The sequence below is a fragment of the Scyliorhinus torazame genome, chromosome 1 (assembly GCF_047496885.1).
Source record: "Scyliorhinus torazame isolate Kashiwa2021f chromosome 1, sScyTor2.1, whole genome shotgun sequence".
Lineage (NCBI taxonomy): Eukaryota > Metazoa > Chordata > Chondrichthyes > Carcharhiniformes > Scyliorhinidae > Scyliorhinus > Scyliorhinus torazame.
Window position 1 is genome coordinate 179,499,369 of NC_092707.1, and position 27,629 is coordinate 179,526,997.

Genomic DNA, 27,629 nt, shown 5'->3' on the forward strand with positions numbered 1-27,629 from the left:
AGGAGCATCCCAACCAGGCGCCGCCCTATCCCATAGGCCCACCTAAACTTTTTTTGGACATTAGGGGAAATTTAGCATGGTCAATCCACCTAGCCTGCATAACTTTGGACTGTAGGAGGAAACCAGAGCACCCGGAGGAAATCCATGTAGACATGGGGAGAACATGCAAGCTCCACACAGACAGTCACCCGAGGTCAGAATTGAACCAGGGTGCCTGGTGCTGTGAGGCAGCAGTGCTAACCATTGTGCCACCCATAAGGTCCCCAGTGTTCCCGGACTTTGGCCCTCATTCAAAATTTGCGAGACTCTGAGACCCACCCCAATTCTCCCAGTACTTCTCTCAAGTACTCCCCGGGTCCTAGGGTCAATGGACACGATTCTCCCATCGGGCGGCTAAGTGTCGACGCCGGCGTAAAAACGGGAGATTTTACTCCGGCGTCGGCGCCTGTTCCAGGACTCAATTCTCCAGCCCACAGGGGGCTAGCACGCCGCTCCAGCTGCCGATCCCGGCGTGAACCCGGTGCAGTTGGGCCAGTGCCAACTAGCGCATGCGCAGTGGCCTTCTTCACCGCATCGGTCCCGATGCCAAAACACAGGGCTACAGGAGCCGGCGCGGAGGAAAGGAGGCCCCTAGACAGAGAGGCCATACGGATAGCAAGGTTAGCCATTCAGATTCAAAGATCAAAGATCAAAGAAAAGTACAGCACAGGAACAGGCCCTTCAGCCCTCCAAGCCCGTGCCGACCATGCTGCCCGACTAAACTACAATCTTCTACACTTCCTGGGTCCGTATCCCTCTATTCCCATCCTATTCATATATTTGTCAAGATGCCCCTTAAGTGTCACTATCGTCCCTGCTTCCACCACCTCCTCCAGCAGCGAGTTCCAGGCACCCACTACCCTCTGTGCAAAAAACTTGCCTCGTACATCGACTCTAAACCTTGCCCCTCTCACCTTAAACCTATGCCCCCTAGTAATTGACCCCTCTACCCTGGGGAAAAGCCTCTGACTATCCACTCTGTCTATGCCTCTCATAATTTTGTAGACCTCTATCAGGTCGCCCCTCAACCTCCTTCGTTCCAGTGAGAACAAACTGAGTTTATTCAACCGCTCCTCATAGCTAATGCCCTCCATACCAGGCAACATTCTGGTAAATCTCTTCTGCACCCTCTCTAAAGCCTCCACATCCTTCTGGTAGTGTGGCGACCAGAATTGAACACTATATTCCAAGTGTGGCCTAACTAAGGTTTTATACAGCTGCAACATGACTTGCCAATTCTTATACTCAATGCCCCGGCCAATGAAGGCAAGCATGCTGTATGCTTTCTTGACTACCTTTTCCACCTGTGTTGCCCCTTTCAGTGACCAGTGGACCTGTACACCTAGATCTCTCTGACTTTCAATACTCTTGAGGGTTCTACCATTCACTGTATATTCCCTACCTGCATTAGACGTTCCAAAATGCATTACCTCACATTTGTCCGGTTAAACCCCATCTGCCACCTCTCCACCCAAGTCTTCAAACGATCTAAATCCTGCTGTATCCTCTGACAGTCCTCATTGCTATCCGCAATTCCACCAATCTTTGTGTCGTCTGCAAACTTACTAATCAGACCAGTTACATTTTCCTCCAAATCATTTATATACACTACAAACAGCAAAGGTCCCAGCACTGATCCCTGCGGAACACCACAAGTCACAGCCCTCCAATTAGAAAAGCATCCTTCCATTGCTACTCTCTGCCTTCTATGACCTAGCCAGTTCTGCATCCACCTTGCCAGTTCACCCCTGATCCCGTGTGACTTCACCTTTTGTACTCGTCTACCATGAGGGACCTTGTCAAAGGCCTTACTGAAGTCCATATAGACAACATCTACTGCCCCACCTGCATCAATCATCTTTGTGACCTCCCCGAAAAACTCTATCAAGTTAGTGAGACATGACCTCCCCTTCACAAAACTATGCTGCCTCTCACTAATACGTCCATTTGCTTCCAAATGGGAGTAGATCCTGTCTCGAAGAATTCTCTCCAGTAATTTCCCTACCATTGACGTAAGGCTCACCAGCCTGTAGTTCTCTGGATTATCCTTGCTACCCTTCTTAAACAGAGGAACAACATTGGCAATTCTCCAGTCCTCCGGGACATCACCTGAAGACAGTGAGGATCCAAAGATTTCTGTCAAGGCCTCAGCAATTTCCTCTCTAGCCTCCTTCAGTATTCTGCTGTAGATCCCATCAGGCCCTGGGGACTTATCTACCTTAATATTTTTCAAGACGCCCAACACCTCGTCTTTTTGGATCTCAATGTGACCCAGGCTATCTACACACCTTTCTCCAGACTCAACATCTACCAATTCATTCTCTTTGGTGAATACTGATGCAAAGTATTCATTTAGTACCTCGCCCATTTCCTCTGGCTCCACACATAGATTCCCTTGCCTATACTTCAGTGGGCCAACCCTTTCCCTGGCAACCCTCTTGCTTTTTATGTACGAGTAAAAAGCCTTGGGATTTTCCTTAACCCTATTTGCCAATGACATTTCGTGACCCCTTCTAGCCCTCCTGACTCCTTGATTAAGTTCCTTCCTACTTTCCTTATATTCCACACAGGCTTCGTCTGTTCCCAGCCTTTTAGCCCTGACAAATGCCTCCTTTTTCTTTTTGATGAGGCCTACAATATCTCTCGTTATCCAAGGTTCCTGAAAATTGCCGTATTTATCCTTCTTCCTCACAGGAACATGCCGGTCCTGAATTCCTTTCAATTGACACTTGAAAGCCTCCCACATGTCAGATGTTGATTTACCTCAAACATCTGTCCCCAATCTAGGTTCTTCAGTTCCCGCCTAATATTTTTATAATTAACCTTCCCCCAATTTAGCAAATTCACCCTCGGACCACTCTTACCCTTGTCCACCTGCACTTTAAAACTTACTGAATTGTAGTCACTGTTCCCGAAACCATTCAGGGTTTGGAGTTTGACCAGTCAGTGATACAAATGATGCAAAACAGGGAAATCTATCATTATCTGCAATAAGTCAATCAGAATCAAACCCACATAACAAATCTTTATAGAGAGTAGGAATGTCTTCTGCTATTACACTGTCAGCATAACAGTAAAATGCATAGAAATTAAATCAACAGAGGAAAATGACCCATGGAGACTCGACCACCATGGATCTTGAACCTGTAACCATAAGATGGGAGATTTTTTTAAAATTATTTTTTACAGGATTTGGACAGCATTTATTGCCCATCACAATTACCCTTGAGAATGTGGTGGTGAGCTGCCTTCTTGAACCACTACAGTCTAGGTGGTGCAGGTACAACCACTGTGCTATTGGGGAGGGAGTTCCAGGATTTTGACCCAGCAACAGTGAAGGAACAGCGATATATCTCCAAGTCAGGAAGGTGAGTGATTTGGAGGAGAACATCCAGGTGGTGGTGTTCCCATATATCTGCTGTCCTTGAGCTTCTAGATGATAGTGGTCGTGGGTTTGGAAGATGTTGCCTCAGGTGTCTTGGTGAGTTCCTGCAGTGCACCTCATAGATGGTACACACTGCTGCAACTATGCGTCAATGGTGGAGAGAGTGAATATTTGCAGAAGAGATGCCAATCAATCAGGCTGCTTTGTCCTGGATAGTGTCAAGCTTCTTGAATGTTATTGGAGCTGCACTCATCCATGCAAGTGGAAAGTATTCCATTACACTCCTGACTTGTGCCTTGTAGATGGTGAACAGGCTTTGAGGAGTCAGGAGGTGAGTTACTCGCCACAGGATTCCTGGACTATGACTAGCCACAGTATTTATATGGCTAGTCCAGTTCAGTTTCTGGTCCATGGTAAACCCCAGGATGTTGGTAGTGGGATCTTTACCTGGCATTTGTGTGGTGCGAATGTCACTTGTCAGCCCAAGCCTGGGTATTGTCCATGTCTTGCTGCATTTGCACGTGGACTGCTTCAGTGTCTGAGGAGTCAGGCATGGTGCTGAACATGGTGCAATCATCAGCAAAACATCTCCACATCTGAGCTTATGTTGGAAGGAAGGTTATTGATGAAGCAGCTGAAGATTGTTGGGCCACTAACACTTTTGACCATAAGCACTGTCGCACCAGAGTTTTATGATCCCATAGGAGTTTCCTCATAGAATTATTCATGAGCCCATAAACATTGAATCAATGTGAATTATGAAACTAGATTCACTGAACCATCATGAAACCTGAACACATATACATTCGACTCACATGAATAATAGGTAAGCTCACTAACCAACATTGATCGCCAGTCCGTGGCAGCAGTGTAGATATGCAGAAAATTCCTTTCAGTTTAATCTCTTACAAAAAACCATCTCAAGAACCTAAGTACAAGAGAAATGGGAGCAGGAGAAGCCATTGGGCCCAGTGGACCTTCCATAGGAAAATGGCTGATCATCGACCTCAACTTCACCTCGTGTACTATCCCAATATCCCACAATTCCTTAGTACACAAAAATCTAGCAATCTCTGTCATAAATGTCTGAGCATCCAAAGGTTTCTATGGTAGAGAGTTCCAAAGATTCTCAACCCTTTAAGCAAAGAAATCATCTCAGTCTTAAATGTTTGACCCCCTTATTCTGATACAGCACCCTTCATTTTAGGCTACCCAGTCAGGCAAACATCCTTCCAGCATCTACCCCTGTCAAGCCCTTCAGGATTTTGTATATTTCAATTAGATCACCCCTCATTCCTTTAAATTCTAGGGTATATAGCCAGGGCTGGTTTAGCACAGGGCTAAATCGCTGGCTTTGAAAGCAGACCAAGGCAGGCCAGCAGCACGGTTCAATTCCCGTACCGGCCTCCCCGAACAGGTGCCGGAATGTGGCGACGAGGGGCTTTTCACAGTAACTTCATTGAAGCCTACTTGTGACAATAAGTGATTTTCATTTCATTTCAAATAACTCAATTATTACCCATAGGACAATTCTCTCATTCCAATAGTGAACCTTTGTAGCATTCTCTCTGAGGCAAATATATCCTCCCTTGGGTAAGGAGGTCAAAATTGATAAATATAGTACTCCATATGTTATCTCACTGAGGCCCAATATACTTCTTTACTCCTATACTTCAATCTCTTTGAAATAAAGGATAACATGCCTTCTACCTTCCTAGTTGCCTAATGCACCTACATATTAGCTTTATTGATTCATGAGCAAAGACATCTTTGTCTTTGGGGTGGCACAGTGGCACAATGGTTAGCACTGCTGTCTCACAGTGCCAGGGACCCAGGTTTGATTCTGACCTTGGCTGATTGTTGTGTGGAGTTTTTGCACATTCTCCCCGTGTCTCCGTGGGTTTCCTCCGGGTGCTCCGGTTTCCTCCCACAGTCCAAAGATGTGCAGGTTAGGTGGATTGGCTATGATAAATTGCCCTTTACTGTCCAAAGGTTGTTAGGTGGGTTACAGAGATGAAGTGGGGGAGTGGGCCTAGGTAGGGTGCTCCCTCAGAGGATCGGTGAAGACTCAATGGACCAAATGGTTTCCTTCTGCATTGTAGGGATCCATAATTCTATGACACCTATGTCTGCATACCAACAAGACCAGTCTCTCACTATTTAAAATTAATCTCATTTTTCTATTTTTCTACCAAAGTTGAAAATCATGCTTCTCTTTAAATTCCATCCACCGTCTTCCTACTCACTCACTCAATCTGTGCCTATCTGTTTGCAGCTTCTTTGAGATCCAATGTCAGTCTTTTAATTTAATTCAGTTGACACACTGGGCGGGATTCTCCGCAATCGGCGCGATGTCCGCCGACCGGCGCTAAAAACGGCACGAATCAGTCCGGCATTGTGCCGCCCCAAAGGTGCGGAATTCTCCGCATCTTGAGGGGCCGAGCCCTCACCTTGAAGGCTAGGCCCGCGCCGGACTGATTTCCGCCCCGCCAGCTGGAGGGAAAGGCCTTTGGTGCCCCGCCAGCTGGCGCGAAAATGACTTTGCCGTGCGGCGCATGCGCGGGAGCATCAGCGGCCGCTCACGGCATCCCCGCGCATGCGCAGTGGAGGGGGTCTCTTCTGCGTCCGCCATAGTGGAGACCATGGCGAAGGCGGAAGGAAAAGAGTGCCCCCACAGCACAGGCCCGCCCACGGATCGGTGGGCCCCGATCACGGGCCAGCCCCCCCGGGGCCAGATCGCCTGCGCCCCCCCCCAGGACCCCGGAGTCCGCCCGCGCCACCTTGTCCCGCCGGTAAGAGAGGTGGTTTGGTTCTCGCCGGTGGGACAGGCATTCCAGCAGCGGGACTTTGGCCCATCGCGGGCCGGAGAATCGCCGGGGGGGGGGGCCCGCCAACCGGCGCAGCGCGATTCCCACCCCCACTGAATATCCGGTGCCGAGAATTCGGCAACCGGCGGGGGCGGGATTCACGCTAGCCCCCGGCGATTCTCCGACCCGGCGGGGGGTTGGAGAATCCCGCCCCCTGAGTCGTAATGAAGAAGAGTTCATGATCAAAACCCAATAGCAAAATGCTGCTAATGATCTCTACAAACAAGTTAATAGTGACTGCAGGTAAATGGAAAGACTTCATTTGAAACTTAATAGATAAAATAATTTTTTTAAATCCTTTGTGTCAGGAACTAGATAATAGAATAATATCCAATGGGCTAAATATAAATTGCTTGAACTTGGAATTTTCCTAAAGTAATCCACCCCATTACTTCAATAAGGTCTTGTTTAATTTGTCACAATCTCATTATGTCGTCTAACTGATTCAGATTGTCAGAACTTGCTGAAGGCCTGAAGCAGTTTGCTTTATGTGGACAGCTGAATGTGGTAACTTAGAGGGCAACAATCTGTTTACCTGTCATTTTATTTTCCTGGCTTACCTCTGGGTAGAGAATCTGATGGGCAGTACAGGGCAAAGATTAGTGACAATTGTCAACCAAATAAAAAGATTAGGACCTCAAACCGCAAAAGAAAAATCTAATTTTTAAATCAGAACACATTTCAAAGCTTTTTTTTGGAAACGAATGCCATTTATTTTTTAAAAACCTGTATTTGTTGACAATATTAAATCCAATAAAGGAAAATCAATGAAGTACAAGTTCAAAGTTTATTTGGTAACATTGGGGAAAATTTTAATTTAATGAGCAGAAAATGAACGGGATTAAATTGGTCACCTGTTTTACACCCTGCAGGAAAATCGCATTGAGTAGCGGATCGGCCATGGCTTGGACCTGGGAGAAGGAATCATCAAGTTTGTGATCCATCACTAATTCAAGCTCAATGCTGAACAAGTTTGGGTTGAATCTTTCACATGCTCACACCAATCCTCAGGCCTCTTTCCCCACCTGAGAATATTTCCTGTTTGCATCCGCTAGAGATCTGCATACATAGGCAATGATTCCCGGGCCTTCTCCATGCATTTGCACTGCCCTAATCTTACTGGACTCGCATCTGCTGTGACTTTCCATTGGTGCATTTGGATTGTGGTATCCCAGGTTTCAAGTACTTGTCAATTTGTCTCTCAAAGCTCTGAAGGCAGCTTTCTGTTCTTCAAGAAATCCAAACCCTTCATTCTTTCAGGTCAACCTCCTCAAAGGATCAGCAAGGGTAGCGATGTTTGGATATACCTCGCATAAAAGTTTTCAGAAAACTACTGACTTTGCTGGCATTTTATTGTTCACATGCCTCTGCTGTTGCTTCTACCTTGTCTTAGGCTGGATTGATTCCGTTTATGCCACATGAACGTTAGCAAGCACTTGTCTACATTCACCATAAGTCTTGCTGAATGCAATACAGCCAATACTAATCTCCGCCCTGGTTAGTTTCCTCTCTGTTGGCTCCATGAGTAATGAAATCATCTGAGATATTGACTGTTCCTGGGATCGTTGTATCACCAGATGGATTTTGCTTTGGTAAATCTGTTGTGCTGTACTGATGGCATTTAGCAACCTCTTGTAGTGGTAAAGTTTACAAAAATGACAAACGTTGTCATCTTCCCCGAATAGGAAGAAGCTCCCGTTGGTGATCTACCCATTTTAAGTCTAATTTGGAAAATATCTTGCTTGTTGACAACTCTTAAAATACTTTGTCCACAGTGAAAATTGGGTGACAATCTCTCACTACCGCGCCATTCACCTGCCCTATATCAGCACAGAGTCCGATGTCACCATTTTGTTCAGGCACAAACACAACAGGGCTCAGCTACGGTGTTGGTCCTTCAACTGGTTCTAAGATGCTTTGGTCAATCGATTCCTTTGATCTTTGCCTCAACCTTCCTTCTCACACCAAAAGGGTCTGAGCTACAGGCTTCACATTCTGATCAATGTTTAATCTCTCATTTGGCAGTTGTGCAACTTTCTAATTCCTTGAAACACTGATCAAACTCCCCTCTAAACTCCACATAGGATTTCACAGAAGTCACTTTCAATCCACTGTGTGGCACCTCCAAGGCTTGGGCTGTTTCTCTGCTCAGGAGAGGCTCACCAGTCTCCTCAGTTACAACAAATTCCCCAGCTCTCACATCCACAAAGAAGCATCCAACAGTTTGAAGTGGGGATTTAGATCTGTAAGGATGTTACTTTTTGGCACATTTTTGAGATGGGCAGTTGATTCTCTTTATCTTCAATTTCTCCCACAGGAATATCATCTGTCAAAATGATGTGACTGATGATGTGGAGATGCCAGCGTTGGACTAGGGTGAGCACAGTAAGAAGTCTTACAACACCAGGTTAAAGTCCAACACGTTTGTTTCGAATCACTAGCTTCTGGAGCGCGGCCTTCAGGTTGCACGACAACGCAGAATTGCCAAGCAGAAACTGATAGCCAAGTTCCGCAAACATGAATATGGCCTCAACCGGGACCTTGGATTCATGTCGCATTACATTCACCCCCACCATCTGGCCTGGGTTTGTGAAATCCCACCAACTGCACTGGCTTGAGACAATTCACACCTCTTTACCCTGTGATTATCCCTTTCTCAAGTTGTTCTGTCTGGACCTGTAAAGACTTAATTATCTGCACAAAACGCATTCAAAGTATCATCTTGCATCATTGACTTTGTCTATATATGTGTTTCTGGAACCAACCTCTTCATTCACCTGAGGAAGGAGCTGCACTCTGAAAGCTAGTGATTCGAAACCAACCTGTTGGACTTTAACCTGGATGATATTACTGTCATTGCCTGAATTTATAATAATGCTCATTTCAACACAACCAACACTCCCATTGACAGATAATATAGATCCATGATTGCAATTCCTGTCCTCACTCGCTACATTTTCTTCAACTTGTCTCAGAGTTGTGCTACATTTATCTCTCTTTCATGCCAGATTTCCCCTTACTTCTGCATTATTTGGCAAAATGGTCTTTGCACCCACAATTTCTGCATATCTTTCCCTTGACAGGGCAGCATAGTGCCCAAGGTTGCCACCTCTGAAACACTCTCTGTGAGACTTTTGCTCTTTACATTTACGTGTACCTAGATTTGGTTGTGCCATTCAGTTAACCTAAACTAGCAGTGTGCCAATTGCAGAGATGGGACCGTGATCATGCTAGGAAATTAACCATTCGTTGCTTCCAAGGCAGCTGCTCTTTTCAACGTGTCATTTAGCGCAAGTCACCAACTCTTTCCAGCAGCTTACATCTCATTGTACCCAACTTGCAATGTTGGACCACCTGATCCCTTGTCTGGTGACTCACATCTGTTGTGACATGATTGCATTCATCTGACACTTGCCTCAAACGGGTCACAAATTGGGCAACAGTTTCCCCCTCTTTCTGTCTCATCTGAGAAAAGACACGCCTTTGGACTGTGACATTTGGCATCAGTGCATAATCATCCTTGAAAGGTTTCGCTGCATGTTCCTTATCTGCTTTTTGTCAGGCAAAGTCTTGAAAGTCTCGTTGACTGAAGCATCTGCATTAGGCACAATAAGGCCAGTCGCTGTACTTTCTGCACCACCATTGTCACATCCAAAAACAGACTGTGACTGTCCGCATAATCTTCAAACTCTTCCTGCCACGCTTTGCATTCCATGCTGACGTTACTGGCATCACCCATTGAATCAAGTGGTACAATTTCCTGGACTGTAAATACATCAGCTCCAATGAACGCCATGACAGAACCCTAAGTATCCCCATATTTATCCACACCGCCAATGTCACATCTCAGAAAGAACAACACTCAATGCCACAGATTCAAATGCAGGGACAACATCATTTAATCTGCCAAGCTGGCTGACACTCTAAGATATCCTATCTGACCTTCAACCTTCCCAGGTCATGTGACCCAACATGTGGTACAGAGTGTACTTTACAGTATCTTGTCCGAGTACTACATAATATCTAATACTCAAGTCCATACACCCAATCAGCAATCGTCATGACGCCTTTCTCCATCTCAGGGCATCCCAAAGTATATCACAGACAATGGAGTAATTTTTGGACTATTCTCACTGTTACAATGTAGGAAACATATTGCAATACAAGTCCATTCTTTTTAAGTGTTCAGTGGTGATTTACATAGCACTATGATTCCACGCTGGCCTGAATTAAAGAATTTACTTTGTGGGAACATTTATGTTCAATAACATAATTCTTATTGGCCGACAGTTCTCGGGGTCTGCGGGGGTGGATTTAGCCCCAAGAGTTCTTAACCTTGAGTAAGGCCTGACACTGGTCACTTGAGTGTCTGAGATGGACTGAATTCCAGTGGACCTTCCCCAAAGGAGGCAGTGCGTGCTCCCACTGGTTCTGCAGCCAAAGAGTGAGACCAAAGTGGTTTACATTAAATATGCCCCCCCCCCTACCCCCTGCTCCCCCCCAGAAGTGCATTTACCGACTGGACAATTGAGAAAAGAGTTGCTTCTTAATGTATTTGTAATAAACAAAGTAATTACAAATAGTGGAGGAAGAGTGCAATACAGCAGATGAGAATAACGCAGCCTTCGTCCCAGATTGAAAGTAAATCAAAAGCAGAATATCAGTCAGATATTTCTTGCAGAAGTTATATCCAAAATTATTTGAGATTGCTTTTGCTGCAATCAACCTGCTGCCCACTTCATCCCTTCAACACTGCCTCATTCAGGATCATCTGAAAAAGATTTAACCTTCAGCATTCTATTCCTCCAAGTACAAGAGTCCCTAATTGTTTAATGTTGAGCATAGCAATTGGACAGCTATTTATTTTATTTAGATTCTCATACTTTCCAGTGCAAATTATCCGCCGTCGTGCTACTGCTAAACTAATCGGATTGAGTCTTATGTTACAGCCAGGATCCATTAATCAAGATAGACAGCATTAGGTGGAGAGGAATCCATAACCTGAGGGATTTCTTGAAGAAATTAACCAATTTCTTTCAGAACCCATGAAACCTGGAACAATTCTGTAAAAGGTGCAGCGGGTTTCCCACATTCTCAACCTCAATAGGGTAAGGTCCATTTAATACCTACTTGATTCAATCCACAATCTGTGATGTGAAACCTGTTTGGCATCATTATTGGAGAGAGGCATTGTAAAGCACTTACTGGATTCATTCTCAAATCGTGATGCATTTATTTAGACTAAAATCCATAGGCTGATGATTCACAGGTAAAGGTTTCAGTGCACAATGAGTTAAAGAGTAATAAGTCAGTTATTAAGAGGTGCCATACGTTGAAGCACACCAATGCAGTATTTCCACATTGTCATACAATTAATTAAGCATAGGCACTATTTAATATATTTGGAGTAATATTGGTACATTATAGAGGGCTGCCTCCTTGCATTGCTGTACACTTGAGGAGTGGTGTCCCTCAAGCTATACATAAACTATGTTCTCTACTTTGCTCTCAAATGGAGAGAGATGCCCATGGTACATTATGGATTGAGGTCATTTACCAGAGGAAAGATATTGGAAAAACCTAAGGGACCAAAATCTGGCAAATCCCTGGGACCTGATAGCTGCAGAAATAGTGGGCGGAATCTTACCAGAATTTGGCAAAGTGTCAGGCTCAGACTGAAAACTGGTGTGTAACTCTCCAGTTTTATCTATAGATATTGAGCCTTTTTAAAGAAAAACAAGTGAGTGGCCGTGGTTCACGGCATCACTCTGGTGGGGCGGGGCCTGACAGAGCCGGCAACCAGCTGCACAGTGAATGGGAGGCATCTTTAAAGGGCGCCCCAATCAGCATTGCAACCTGACGTCCCCCCAGCCTCCACCATGAGGGCTCGCCCACCCCCCATACTCATCGGCAACATTCTGCACCCCAGACAATCATTACCACTGACGTATCACCGGTACTCTCCCACACCCCTTCAGTATCCGTACTCCCCCACCACCTCACATAAATGAACCACCCCATGGAGTTCCCATCAAGGCCTGCCCCGGCGCAGGTTGGCACTGCCAGGTTGTCACTGTGTTAACCTGGCAGTGCCAACTGGCAGTGCTGATCTGTGCCAGATGACAATGTCACGGGCATTGCCAGGCATGTCACCACTCCCCCCCCCCCAAAGAAAATCAGGAAATGAAAGTCCTTCTGGATTTTCTGCCTCCATCACCGATCCTGTGCACAGCTGTGCAGTCTCTAAATCACCCCCAGTGAATGTGCTGGCTAGGATTTTCTTAGATTCAGGAACGATCCCACGCGATCAAAGATTGGCAAATGGTACACAACTGTTCAAGAAAGGAGGGAGATTGAAAACAATGAACTACAGGCCAGTTAGTCTAAGGTCAGATGTTGGTAAAATGCGGCAATCTATTATTAAAGAAGTCTTCGCATTACACTTCGAAAAGCATTGTGTGCTTCGAACAAGTCAACATAGTTTTCCAAAAAGAAAATTCAGATCAACAAATTTATTTCAGTGGGCGGGATTCTCCCAGCGGGCGCCAAGTGCCGATGCCGCCGTAAAAGCGGGAGTGTTTTACTCCGGCGCCGTCGCCCGTTCCGAGACCCGATTCTCTGGGCCACAGTGGGGTAGCATGTCACTGGAGAGACCCACGCCGCTCCAGCGGCCGATCCCGGTGCGAACCCGGTGACGCGAGGTTCACGCATGCGCAGTTGGCCAGGTGCCAACTAGCGTATGCGCAGTGGCCTTCTTCCCCACGCCGGCCCCGACGCCAAATGGCGCAGGGCTACAGGAGCCGGCACGGAGGAAAGCAGGCCCCCTCCGACGTAGAGGCCGGCCCGCCAATTGTAACTAGTAGGGTAGATAAAGGGGAAGGAGTAGATGTTGTGAACCTAGATTTACAAAAGCCATTCGAGAAGGTAGCCCACAAACGGTTGATAAGCAGGATAGGGCTTATGGAGTTGGGGATCATATTGTAGCATAAAAATAGGATTGATTAACTGAAAGCAGAAAATAGGTATTAACAGGGCTTTTTCAATTTAGCAGGCAATGAATAGTGGAATGCCACAAGAATCAGGGCTAGAACATCAGCAATATACAGTCTATATTAACTGAACACAATACTCCAGGTGTGGCCTCACTAACACCTTATACAATTGCAGCAGAACCTCCCTAGTCTTAAACTCCATCCCTCTAGCAATGAAGGACAACATTCCATTTGCCTTCTTAATCCCTGTTGCACCTGTAAAACAACTTTTTGTGACTCATGCACTAGCACACCCAGGTCTCTCTGAACAGCAGCATGTTTTAATATTTTATCATTTAAATCCCTTTTGCTGTTATTCCTACCAAAATGGATAATCTCACATTTGTCAACATTGTATTCCATCTGCCAGACCCTAGCCCATTCACTTAGCCTATCCAAATCCCTCTGCAGACTTCCAGTATCCTCTGCACTTTTTGCTTTACCACTTATCTTAGTGTCGTCTGTAAACTTGGACACATTGCCCTTGGTCCCCAACTCCAAATCATCTATGTAAATTGTGAACAGTTGTGGGCCCAACACTGATCCCTGAGGGACACCACTAGCTACTGATTGCCAACCAGAGAAACACCCATTAATCCCCACTCTTTGCTTTCTATTAATTAACCAATCCTCTATCCATGCTACTACTTTCCCCTTAATGCCGTGCATCTTTATCTTATGCAGTAACCCTTTGTGTGGCACCTTGTCAAAGGCTTTCTGGAAATCCAGATATACCACATCCATTGGCTCCCCGTTATCTACCGCACTGTTAATGTCCTCAAAAAATTCCACTAAATTAGTGAGGCACGACTGCCCTTTATGAACCCATGCTGCGTCTGCCCAATGGGACAATTTCCATCCAGATGCCTCGCTATTTCTTCCTTGATGATAGATTCCCCATCTTCCCTACTACCGAAGTTAAGCTCACTGGCCTATAATTACCCGCTTTCTGCCTACCTCCTTTTTTAAACAGTGGTGTCACGTTTGCTAATTTCCAATCCGCCGGGACCACCCCAGAGTCTAGTGAATTTTGGTAAATTATCACTAGTGCATTTGCAATTTCCCTAGCTATCTCTTTTAGCACTCTGGTATGCATTCCATCAGGTCCAGGAGACTTATCTACCTTTAGCCCCATTAGCTTGCCCATCACTACCTCCTTGGTGATAACAATCCTCTCAAGGTCCGCACCTGTCATAGCTTCATTTCCATCAGTCACTGGCATGTTATTTGTGTCTTCCACTGTGAAGACCGACCCAAAAAACCTGTTCAGTTCCTCAGCCATTTCCTCATCTCCCATTATTAAATCTCCCTTCTCATCCTCTAAAGGACCAATATTTACCTTAGCCACTCTTTTTGTTTTATATATTTGTAGAAACTTTTACTATCTATTACGATATTCTGAGCAAGTTTACTCTCATAATCTATCTTACTCTACTTTATAGCTTTTCTAGTAGCTTTCTGTTGCCCCCTAAAGATTTCCCAGTCCTCTAGTCTCCCACTGATCTTTGCTACTTTGTATGTTTTTTCCTTCAATTTGATACTCTCCCTTATTTCCTTAGAAAACCATGGTCGATTTCCCCTCTTTTTACCGTCCTTCCTTTTGGTTGGTATAAACCACTTATACCGATTTTAGGTGAGTTTTTACACCTTTTTATTTGCGCTTTTATTTTTCAGTCTAGCAGAAGCACGGACACATTGGGAGACATTTTTTTGGTAGGTTAATGTTTTATATTACTGTTGTTTAGCATTTAAAAATATGTTTAAAATGCAAATAAAGTGAAAGGAAGATATATATATTTTTTAATATTGGTTTGTCATGAGGCGTTAATTCTATTTAAAGAATATTTAACTGTGTAAAGTGAGTTTGGAGTCACAGAAAGTGAGAGAAAGGTTTTTTCAAACTTTGGTTTGTCATGAAGATGTCAATTCCATTAAAGGAACTATAATGGATAGGATGCAGTGATCACTTGCCATCAGGTATGATTGCCCACCCATGATACTTAGTGTTACTGGTCATGGGTTCTGTGGGTCCTTGCGTGGCTGATGAGCCTGATCCTAGAGCCGAATCTTCAATCACTCACTTGGCAGGGGTTTCCAAAAGGTGGGATCGACCCTTGGACAATAGGTAGCCCAATCTCAGGCTCATTTTCCGGGCCTCCTTTTGCTGTCGGGTATTCACGAAGAATTGTGTCCCTTCAATCAGGAGGTTCCTCCAAGTAGGTCTTTTCTGAGTAAAGTTCTCCCATGCATTAACGTCTATTTTTCATTTCTTGAGGCAAGCTTTCAAAGTGTCTTTGAAGAGCTTCCTTTGTCTTCTACCCAGAGAGTAGTGGGGGCATGGAATGCACTGCCTGTGGAAGTAGTTGAGTCGGAAACATTAGGGACCTTCAAGCAGCTATTGGATAGGTATATGGATTACAGTAAAATGATAGTGTAGATTTATTTGTTCTCAAGGGCAGCACGGTAGCATTGTGGATAGCACAATTGCTTCACAGCTCCAGGGTCCCAGGTTCGATTCCGGCTTGGGTCACTGTCTGTGCGGAGTCTGCACGTCCTCCCCGTGCCTGCGTGGGTTTCCTCCGGGTGCTCCGGTTTCCTCCCACAGTCCAAAGATGTGCGGGTTAGGTGAATTGGCCAATGATAAATTGCCCTTAATGTCCAAATTGCCCTTGGTGTTGGGTGGAAGTGTTGAGTTTGGGTAGGGTGCTCTTTCCAAGAGCCGGTGCAGACTCAAAGGGCCGAATGGCCTCCTTCTGCACTGTAAATTCAATGTTAATCTATGATTAATCTAGGATAAAGGTTCGGCACAACATCGTGGGCCGAAGGGCCTGTTCTGTGCTGTATTTTTCTATGTTCTATGTTCTATGTTCTTATTCGGATCCTTCCTTAAGCTGGGTGAAGAAGATTTGCTTTGGCAGTCAGAACTCTAGCATCCTAAGCATATGGGTGGCTCAGCAGAGCTAATTTTGGATGATCATGGCCTCGATTCTGGCGCTATTGACTCCTTCAATGACACTAATGTTAGCAATGCCTGCCCTCCCAGATGATTCAGATTAAAATACATTTGGATTTTGCCATATATTTTAAGCTGTGTTGTTTAAGAGTCTCCTTAGAAGCTTCAGTGATTACTTCAACTGTTTTAACAAAGTTTAATGCCTTAGTTGACATATCCAAGCCTCCTGTAAGCTAATGTGAACTATCTCTCTGACAGGTCTTGCAGCAAATCAATTACCCAGCCCTGGAGCCTGCTGTATTTGATCACACACCCGGGAAAGGTGATGACCTGAATTCTCTGCATGGTCTGACACTACATCCAAGCACAGGACCAGGAACAGCTACCTCATGTGTCTGCGTGTAGAGTTGTTTAAGCGTTCTAATTCACGGCTTTATTTAACTCCTGTTGGATCTCCCCTGATGTTGGTGTGTGTCCATAAAGAGCTTGTTGGAGAATTGCAATCCTGCATGACCCAACTACAGCCAGAAACAATGGACAGTCGATACTTTACTTTCCCTGGCAGCATTAGGGAAAATCATCTCTTCCACAGAATCATTGTGCTGATGAAGTCAACAGTGCTAGTCAACTTACTGGAGTCAACATAGCTTGTCAAATTCATTTCCATATAAAACATTCTCTAAACATTTATATTCAACCTGTCGGTGTGTGGAAGAGGGGAAATTACCTCTCCTTTCAATATGGGTCCGCCAGAAATTGGAAATGCATTTTCTGGTCAAAAGCACACATTAATGTTGTAGTCACGCATCAGTATTCTCTTCAATTCTCTCATCTCCTTGTAGGCTTTTAAGCTTTTGTCAACATATCTCCAACCAATTAAGGCACGAGACAATTATTATGGTAAGTGCCACATTTAATAATTCAGAGGTTTCCTCTGAGTCCACGCGTCGATATTGTAACCCCATTTATAAAGAATGGAATTACAATTTTGCCATACCACAGCATGCAAATAAATCTTTTATTTTTTGTCCTTGGAAGGTTAATGCCATTGGCAAGTCCCAGTCCTGCGAAGGTGGTGAGGGCCTTTCTCCTTGGACCATTACTATTCTTTTGGTAATTATGCTCCCATGATGGTGTTAGGAATTCCGGGAAATTGAACTAGTGATGGACTGGTGATGTGTGTCGGATGGTACATAACCCGAAGGGGAACCTGGATAGCGTCTCAATTATGTGTTGCATTTGGCTTTCTTGGGGGGAGATGTCTCACCAAGAGATGTGTTTTCCCATGTATTCTCAAACATCTTTATCGAAACCTCAACACAGTCTTTGTAAGAAATATAATTTATCCATCTTAAACTGTGTTTTGCAGTATAACCCATTTCAAATGCCTGGAGTAATTAAAGAGTGTAAATTTGTAAATTAGCAGATAACAGCAATTCATGCTCCCCTTAAAAAGCACAAACTTGCAAGTGTTAGAATATGGGACGAGATCACGAGAACTTGGTTTAAGTACATGCCTATACCTCAGGCTTTACTCAGGTCACTGACCTTTGCTTCCATACTAAATGCTTGTAACAACTCTTGATTAAAATATTATACACTATCATGAGCCCTTAGAGACATAGCCTCCTCTCTAGGTCTATGCCAATATTGTTCATGGACTGGCTCAAGCGAACATAAATTTAATCCATACCATGGGGAAGTGCTTATATTTTATCCAGTACCTCTTCCTAGTATGGCTGAGACCAAGGTTATTCAGTGGAACACAGTAGAATAGCTATAACTGAAAAATAGCTTTCCAAACTCCTGCCAAATAGGAGAAGCAGCATGCTTCTTTTAATTTTAATTTTATTGATTATTTTAGAAAAACAAAATATGCAAAGAAAGAATAGCTGAAAAAAAGTCATCAAAGTGCTAGAAATGAGTGCCTAGAGGAAAATAAACAAATACAATATCACAAACGCCTAACAAAACCTTCCATAAACCTTCTTAGAAAGAACCTTTGTAACAGCCCCAGATCCGATGAACTGACATTAGTTAGGAGAAGTTACCCAGAGTACAAATGCACACAACATATTCATTCATCCAGTAATGATGGGGCTGCCAGTACCATAGTTTTTACAATAAAGCTCCGTCACTGGGGGATTTCACATGCCAATCTTCCCAGGAAGCCATTCCAAATGTTGAGAAATTGCCCAGTTCTGGCAGGCAAATAGCAGACTGAGTACTATGATGTCAGCCAGCCACAGCTACTTGTTGAAAGGGGCACTCTGGAGCATTAGTACCCACCAGGGCAGGCATTTTCCCCCAGAGGCTATTAGTAGAACCCTCGCATAAATGCTGTGGGGTTACTGGATACATGGAAGAACTCTGCCTTTCATTTCTCCCCACCGACACACACATACCTGCGCACAAGTGACCCAGACAAGCCCTCATTCGAGAAATGTGGGAAATCCAACTCCTGCAACTCTGGATCCAACTGGATGGCATAAATCTGGTACAAATGAACTGTGAACGATGACTTTCAAACAAACAACCCATATTTCATATTTAGCAAAATTCCATCATAATTTCAAAGTTTTTTGGGTTGGAATTTTTTTTCCTACTACATAAAAAGGCACAGGTGGCATCTTTTGGCAAAAGATCAATGATTGAGATTTCCAGACTATTTGATCGTGGGGCACAATTACACGAGTTATTAAATAGCTCTTTCAAGAGCCAACACATACTTGAAGGATCAAATGGCCTCCTTCTGTGCTCTTTGATTAAAATCCACTGCAGTAAAGTTCCAGAATATTTTACCTTGGTGGGCAGATCCTATATTGGGCAGTAGGGTAGCACAGTGGTTAGCACTGTTGCTTCACAGCGCTAGGGACCCGGGTTTGATTCCCGGCTTGTGTCACTGACTGTGTGGAATCTGCACGTTCTCCCCATGTCTGCGTGGTTTTCCTCCGAATGCTCCGGTTTCCTCCCACAAGTCCCGAAAGACGTGCTTGTTAGGTGAATAGGACATTCTGAATTCTCCCTTTCTGTACCCGAACAGGCGCCGGTGTGTGGCAACTAGGGATTTTCACAGTAACTTCATTGCTGTGTTAAAGTAAGCCTACTTGTGATAATAATATTATTATGATATAATCAAATTCTTTTGTCAGCTGTTTGGCTGGGTCTATCTCAATTATTGGTCTACTGCAGGTATGGGTTGCACACAAAAGAATGTAAACATGGGGCCAACCAGAAAAGACTTAATGGAATAATCAGATATGTGGAAGCTTTTCCCACTATCTCTATCTTCTCATCATGCAGTTGTAGAATGCAGCAACACTCAAAGATGGCTGTTGCACCTTGAGGGGAAATGTTAACAATTAATACCTTTGTTGGGGGCGAGGTTTTCAGATGGTTTATTTTCTCTCGCAATGATACACAAAGCATTTCCTGTCTGAGAAAATCAACATCTATTGATGTAATTACAGAATTCATGTACATATTTATCACTTTAAGTCGGTCAATGGGCACTTTGTGTTGCCTAGTCCCTCATGATGTCCTTGCAACCCTTGAAAGTCAGGCTTGTCTTAGTAAGCAGAAAATTCTCACAACAGATCATCAATAGAAAGTAGCAGAATGGAATGTGTGCGTGCTTAATTACAATTAAAAACATTTAAAAGAAGGCCTGATTTTGAGCCATTTGGTAACAGTTTTAGTGGATGGCGGAGCAGACTGTATATTGAAATGGAGCCTCCGGCTAATTGGGATACTTGGCTTTCACTTTCTGCTTTAATTAGTTCTCTGCCCCTTGTTCCTGTGTAAAATCTACGGATTCACTTACCCAGTCCAAACACTGAATGCTTAGCAAATCCTCAATACTTGAACTATGAAACTAAATTGTCATTTAATAATTTTTAATAATTAATGTACATTTAATAAAATGGCTAGACCAATATAATTATTACTGTTAATATATTAATCTTTTAGTAAACCTATGAATACAGAACTGTAACTGCTTTATAAATATTTGATAACCTCATGTAACATCTGTTATTAATTTGTAATAAACATTGGTAATGAAATATTAAAATGGTATTGTCACTGCATTCAGCTCTGGAATTTACAGATTATCTCTTCAACCAGAACCATGTATAATTCCCATTTAGCTTGTAATTCTAAGATGAAGGAGGGAATCATTAAATATCCTAGATGTATTAACCATGTTGTTGTATCACTGAAAAATGACAATGTTTCCCCTCAAGTCTACCAAATGTCATAATATACACCACTATATCATGGTGCAGATACACACACACTGATGGACACACAGTGGGACCAATCAACACACACAACACCGCAGCCAATCACCAGTGAGAGCACACGCACTATAAAGACAGGGGGCATCAGAGTTCCCGCTCATTCGAGAAGCAGCTAGCTAGGAGCACAGAGCTCACAGCCTGCAACACAGACATTCACCATGTGCTGAGTACATCAACTGGTTAGGACAAGGCAAAGGTCTTTAGTTAAAGCTGGTATCGTATTTACCCACTGTTCAAGTATGTTTAAATAGTTAACCTTTTAATAAAATAGTGTTGCGCTACTTCAAGTGTCGGTGACCTGTATGTGATCCAGAACACCCAACACATCATGATACCAGGTGTGGTGGGATATTAGCACTTCTTAGACCTACCTGCAAGTGATCTGCCTTCCGCCAGCATTCCGTCATCCTGCAACATGGACAACATCAGCCCGCCACCGCCACTCCGCATTGCCGGCAACCTCGGGGCCAACTGGAAGATTTTCAAACAGCACTTCCAGCTCTTCCTCGAAGCCACGGACAGGGAGGGCACCTCGGACACCAGAAAGATTGCTCTTCTCCTCTCCACAGCCGGGGACCATGCCATCCACATTTCCAACTCTCTCACCTTTGCAGATGACGAAGACAAGACGAAGTTCAAGACGGTTCTCCGCAAATTTGACACTCACTGCAGCGTAGAGGTGAATGAAAGTTTTGAATGCTACGTGTTCCAGCAACGTTTGCAGGGTAAGGACGAACCTTTCCAATCCTTTCTAATGCACCTCCGCATCCTTGCGCAATCTTGCAGCTACGGGCCCACCTCCGACTCCATGATACGCGACCAGATCGTTTTCGGTGTTCATTCGGACCCCCTACATCAGCAGCTCCTCAACGTAAAGGAACTCCACCTAGCGACGGCCATCGAGACCTGTGTCCTACATGAAAATGACACCAGTCGGTACTCCCATATACAAGCGGCTGAAACGGTGCGGCAAGGTCCACACGAGGTGGAACGGGTCCAAGTGATTGAGCAACTCCAGGGCCTCAGCCTGGATGAGGGTGGCCATTTTGCGCGCTTTTCGCGGGCTCCCGCGCTTGTACGCACCAAACGAGGGGCCAGCGACATGGAGGAATGTAATGCGAAGGCGCGCACCACGCATGACCGCATGAGTTCCGACGTGCGGCAACTGTGGCTCCACCCATTTAAAGCGGCAATGCCCCGCAAAATCTTGACAATGCCTACGATGTGGAAGACTTGGCCACTATGCTGCCTGCTGTCAAGCAGCTCAGCCTGCCAATTCATATCGCTTCAGCCAGCCTCGCAGGAATGTTCGGGCAATTCAACCCACGGTCACCGAGTCCGATTCCGACCTCCCACACAGCAGTGACACCGAGGACCCGAAGGCGCCTTTTCGAGTCGGTGTCGTAACGAAAAACAGGCTGTCCCCGAAGCAAAGACAACAGCAGCTGTCGGTATACAGCATCTATCCAGACGATGAGTGGTGTGCCACCCTGACGGTCAACCGGTCCCAAATACGATTCCGCCTGGACACTGGTGCCTCCGCCAATCTCATGGCGATGTCTGCTTTCCAAAGCCTTTGTGTCAAACCAACCATTCTTCCATCGGCCTGCCAGCTATTGGACTACAATGGCAACATCATTCCTGCTACCGGCTCATGCCAACTCAAAGTGACGCACATGTCACGAAAAGCGATCCTTCCTTTCGAGATCATGGGCTCCTCGAAGGACTCTCTGCTTGGCGCACAGGCGTGCAAGCTGCTAAACCTCGTTCAAAGAGTTCACTCTCTCTCCTGATGACACGTCTGCCTTCCAGGATGCTGACTTCAGGGCGCAACACAACGCCATCATCGACCAGCACCGCGATGTCTTCGAAGGCATGGGCACGCTCCCATATACTTACAAGATCCTACTCAAACAGAACGCCACGCCGTAGTGCATGCACTTCGCAGAGTCCCAGCACCCTTCAAGGACCGCCTAAAGCAGCAGCTGAAGGACCTCCAAGACCAAGGAGTGATCTCCAGAGTTACGGAACCAACCGTCTGGGTCAGTTCCATGGTGTGCGTAAAAAAGCCTTCCGGCGAGCTCAGAATCTGCATTGATTCAAAGGATCTGAATCGCAACATATTGAGGGAGCATTACCCAATCCCCAAGCGCGAAGAGATCACATGCGAGATGGCTCGCGCCAAGCTCTTCAACAAACTTGACGCCTCGAAAGGATTCTGGCAAATTCAACTAGACAGATTCAGCAGGAAACTGTGTACCTTTAACACACTTTTTGGCAGATATTGTCACAACAGGATGCCGTTTGGGATCATATCGGCGTCAGAAGTGTTCCACAGGATCATGGAACAAATGATGGAAGGTATGAAGGTGTTTGTATCTATGTCGACGACATAATCATTTGGTCCACCACCCCGCAGGAGCATATCAGTCGCCTCCAGCGCGTATTCAAATGCACACGGGAGCAGGGCCTACGCCTCAACAGAGCCAAATGCTCCTTCGGCCAGACGGAACTCAAGTTCCTCGGGGACCACATCTCCCAGTTGGGTGTGCGGCCGGATGCGGACAAGGTGGCTGCCATCACAGCCATGAAAAAGCCAGAGGACAAGAAGGCGGGCGTCCGATTTCTGGGCATGGTCAACTTCCGAGGGAAGTTCATCCCTAACCTCGCCTCTCATACCACGGCTCTCAGGAACCTGGTCAGGAAGACGACAGACTTCCAATGGCTTCCTGCCCACGAGCGCGAATGGAGAGAACTTAAAACCAAACTTACCACGGCCCCGGTATTGGCCTTTTTTGATTCAGTGAAAGGGACAAAAATTTTGACCGATGCCAGCCAATCTGGCATTGGGGCAGTGCTCCTGCAACGCGATGAGGCCTCATCATGGGCCCCCGTTGCATATGCGTCACGCGCCATGACCCCCACGGAACAGCGATACGCGCAGATAGAAAAGGAGTGTCTGGGCCTTTTGACCGGTGTCGTCAAGTTTCATGATTATGTGTACGGCCTTCCCCAATTCACCGTCGAGACCGACCACCGCCCACTGGTCAATATAATACAAAAAGACTTTAACGACATGACGCCTCGCCTCCAGCGCATTCTGCTCAAACTCCGGCGAAACGACTTCCAGCTGGTATACACCCCGGGCAAAGACCTGATCATAGCCGACGCTCTGTCCAGGGCAGTCAACACCCCATGTGACCCAGCAGGATTTGTCTGCCAGGTTGGTGCCTATGTGGCCTTCGTAGCCTCCAATCTACCGGCCACGGATGAACGCCTCGTCCAAATTCGCCGCGAGACTGCGGCTGACCCCCTGCTACAGCGTGTCATGCGCCACCTAACAGACAGGTGGCTCAAGGGCCAATGCCCGCTGTTCTACAACATCAGATACGATCTGGCGGTAGTCGATGTTATCCTCCTGAAGCTGGACCGCATTGTCATCCCGCACAGCATGCACCAGCTTGTCTTGGAACAGCTACACGAGGGCCATCTTGGTGTGGAGAAGTGCCGCTGACGGGCCCGAGAGGCAGTGTACTGGCCCGGTATCAATGACGACATCGCCAACACAGTGCTCAACTGCCGTACCTGTCAGCGGTTCCAGCCGGCCCAACCACGTGACACCCTATAGCACCATGAGTTGGTCACGTCCCCTTGATCCAAGGACGGCATGGACCTATTCCACGCACTGGGCAGGGACTATGTTCTGATTGTAGACTATTTTTCAAACTATCCGGAGGTGGTATGTTTGCACGACATCACATCGTCTGCAGTCATCCGTGCCTGTAAGGACACCTTTGCTCGTCACGGCATCCCACTCACTGTGATGTCGGACAATGGCCCCTGCTTCGCAAGCCACGAATGGTCCAACTTTGCCAGGAGGTACAACTTTGTGCATGTGACATCCAGTCCCCTGTACCCCCAGTCCAATGTCAAAGCGGAGAAGGGCATCCACATAGTCAAACGGCTCCTCTGCAAGGCTGCCGATGCGGGATCCGACTTCTACCTCGCCCTGCTGGCCTATCGCTCGGCCCCACTGTCCACTGGCCTGTCGCCAGCCCAGCTGCTCATGGGTCGCACCCTGAGGACGACGGTGCCGTCCATTCACGTCACACACCTCAACCACGTTCAGGTCCTTCAATGAATGCAACTGTCTCGTGCACAGCACAAGGCGGCTCATGACTCCCGTGCAGCTGATCTCCCTGCTCTGGCTCCACATGACAACGTCCGCATCCATCTTCCGGTTGGTGGCTGGTCTGCAACTGCTGTGGTTCTTCAGCAGGTGGCTCCCCGCTCATTCCTGGTTCGTCTACCGGATGGTTCCATTCTGCGCCGTAAACGACGTGCCCTTCATCTTGTTCCGCTCTCGCTACGTGATCCTCCGCCAGTGACACGCCCTTCTGTTGTCCCTGACCTGGACTATGTGGAGATTCCGGTTACTCTGCATCCTCCTCACTCTGACGCAGTCCAGCCCACTCCTCAGCCGGTGGCTCCTGACCCACCCTTGAGGCGGTCAACCAGAATTCGTTGCCCACCTCAGAGACTTAATTTGTGAACTTTGTGCACTAATGGACTCTCTGGTCTGTTCTGTTCTTCCGTTTAATCGTTCAAGTGGTTTGTATATAGTGTTCATCTCGTTATTTGTGTGACACACTGTTTTTTTCTGCACTCGCACCTTCCCATGTAAATAGCTTAGTTTTTTGTACATAGTCCTGTAAATATTTCGCACACACGTAGTCAGGAACATTCACCCCACACTATTTATTGTCATGAAGGCACATTTTTTTATATAAAAGGGGGGATGTCATAATATACACCAGTATATCATGGTGCAGACACACACTGATGGACACACAGTGGGACCAATCAACATACACAACACCGCAGCCAATCACCAGTGAGAGTACATGCACTATAAAGACAGGGGGCATCAGAGTTCCCGCTCATTCGAGTAGCAGCTAGCTAGGAGCACAGAGCTCACAGCCTGCAACACAGACATTTACCATGTGCTGAGTGCATCAACTGGTTAGGACAAGGCAAAGATCTTTAGTTAAAGCTAGTGTCGTATTTACCCACAGTTCAAGTATGTTTAAATAGTTAACCTTTTAATAAAATAGTGTTGCACTACTTCAAGTGTTGGTGACCTGTATGTGATCCAGAACACCCAACACATCACCAAACATTAAAATGAATCTGATCATTTGAAATATATGCCAGTAAAGTATTTAGCTCGTTCTTCATAGAATCATAGAATTTACAGTGCAGAAGGAGGCCATTCGGCCCATCGAGTCTGCACTGGCCCTTGGAAAGAGCACCCTACCTAAACCCGCACCTCCACCCTATCCCTGTAGCCCAGTAACCCCACTTAATCTTTATTGGACACTAGCTTAGTCAATCCACCTAATCTGCACATCTTTGGACTGTGGGTGGAAACCCACGCAGACACAGGGAGAACGTGCAGACTCTGCATAGACAGTGACCCAAGCCGGGAATCGAACCTGGGACCCTGGAGCTGTGAAGCAACTGTGCTAACCATTGTGCTACCATGCTGCCCTTGGTCCCTGATTGGTTTTTTTCAAGTGCTGCTGAAAAGTGATCTGTTTTCAGCAGTCTGTTCTATATGGCTGTCAGTGGGTGACTGCAGGTTCCTAAATAAATCCTGCACAATACTTGGCCAATTTACATTTGACTGTCATGTGCTGACTAAGCTGCTGTTTATCATGAAAGAAGTCAGCCGCTTGAACCTTGTATCATTCTGATGAGCCTTGGAAATCAAACTGCTTTGGAGCTACGCAACCTAAGTCAAGTGTCTAGACAAGGAGAAACAGAAAGCGCTGGAGAGGTATAGCAGGTTGATCAGGTCTGGAACAAGAAGGGAATTTACTTTTTATTAGAATTGAGACACATCAGATCCTTGTGCCCTTTTCAAATGTGAGAGAGCTGGCACAAAATATTCTCAACCTTTGAGATTCTGTGCAACGAAGGACTGGTGGAGAGGCTGGACACAATTTTAAGACCCATAGGTTGGAGTAAACTGGGACAGTTCTGGCCTGAAAACTGATGGACTTCCCCATTTTTGGCTATATCATCTTGGATGGGCTCCTGAGATAGGCAGCTGGAGTGCCAGCTTGCTTCATGCTGGAGACCATTTCTAATGTTCAAACTGGAATCCTGTATCATCGATGGGATTCCATTTGCAAGTACGAGGTACATGCCCCCCATTTTTCAGCAGCCTAAGCAGCAATCCAACACCCCCCCTCCCCCCCCCACCTCCGCAGCTGTTGATGACCCCCAACCTTCACCTCCATGCTCTTTGAGCACAAGTTCAGCACGGAATTGTGGAATGTCCCCTTTAAAATAGAGTGAAGTCACTTCCCAGTGATTTACTGGCTGATGGATTGGAACTCACCCAGAAGCCCCCAGGTAGTCAAATTCCTTTTAGTTTGATCATTTTAGCGAAAAATGTTGTGCAAGTGATATCATGTTGTGTATGCACAAAGCCTTTATCGGTGAAATTATCGACAGGAGAAATGTCAGCTGCAGGACTAAATCAAAACCATGTTACATTTCCAAATTCTTTTAAAAGCACGTTGGGCTGTGATTTTCTGCTTTGGAGCTTTGGAGTTGTCGTAGCTGTTGGTGCAGAGGGAGAGAACCAGAGGTTCTGTGTACCGACACCTGGATTCATGGTCCAAACTTCTAACTCACACAAACTTAATGTCTGGATTCTCTGCTGTCAGGATTCTCCATTGCGTCCGAGGTGTGGGGCTTCCCACAATGCAAAATCCCATTGACCGGCTGGCGGGACGAGAATGCCGCTGCCGGAAAGGGCGCGCATGGGACTGGGAATCCCACCCAATGTTTTCCAAATCTCTGCTGCTTTTATCAGAACTCACACCAAATCTCATTCACTCAACATCCCTGTGCTTGTTGACCCACATTGATTCCTGGAATAGCAAGACCTCAGCCTGAATTTTCATAAAGACTGAAGGGCCTTGCACTCCTAGCATGTTTGCCAAAATGGTGGCAGAGCACAGTATCTAGAAGTCCTGCCTC

At 45.9% G+C, this 27,629-nt stretch overlaps 1 long non-coding RNA gene across 3 annotated transcripts; it reads left to right on the forward strand.

Annotated features, from left to right (window-relative positions):
* Positions 1-3,230: 3,230 nt before the first annotated feature.
* On the forward strand, positions 3,231-20,471 carry LOC140417832 (uncharacterized). 3 transcript variants are annotated; one of them, XR_011944786.1, is made up of 5 exons: positions 3,231-3,407; positions 8,609-8,667; positions 11,241-11,399; positions 14,997-15,035; positions 16,534-20,471. It is a non-coding gene; the product is annotated as an uncharacterized lncRNA (long non-coding RNA). The 3 variants fall into 3 exon arrangements; XR_011944788.1 differs by lacking the exon at positions 11,241-11,399; XR_011944787.1 differs by lacking the exons at positions 3,231-3,407; positions 11,241-11,399 and having other exon boundaries at positions 8,065-8,667.
* Positions 20,472-27,629: the final 7,158 nt, after the last annotated feature.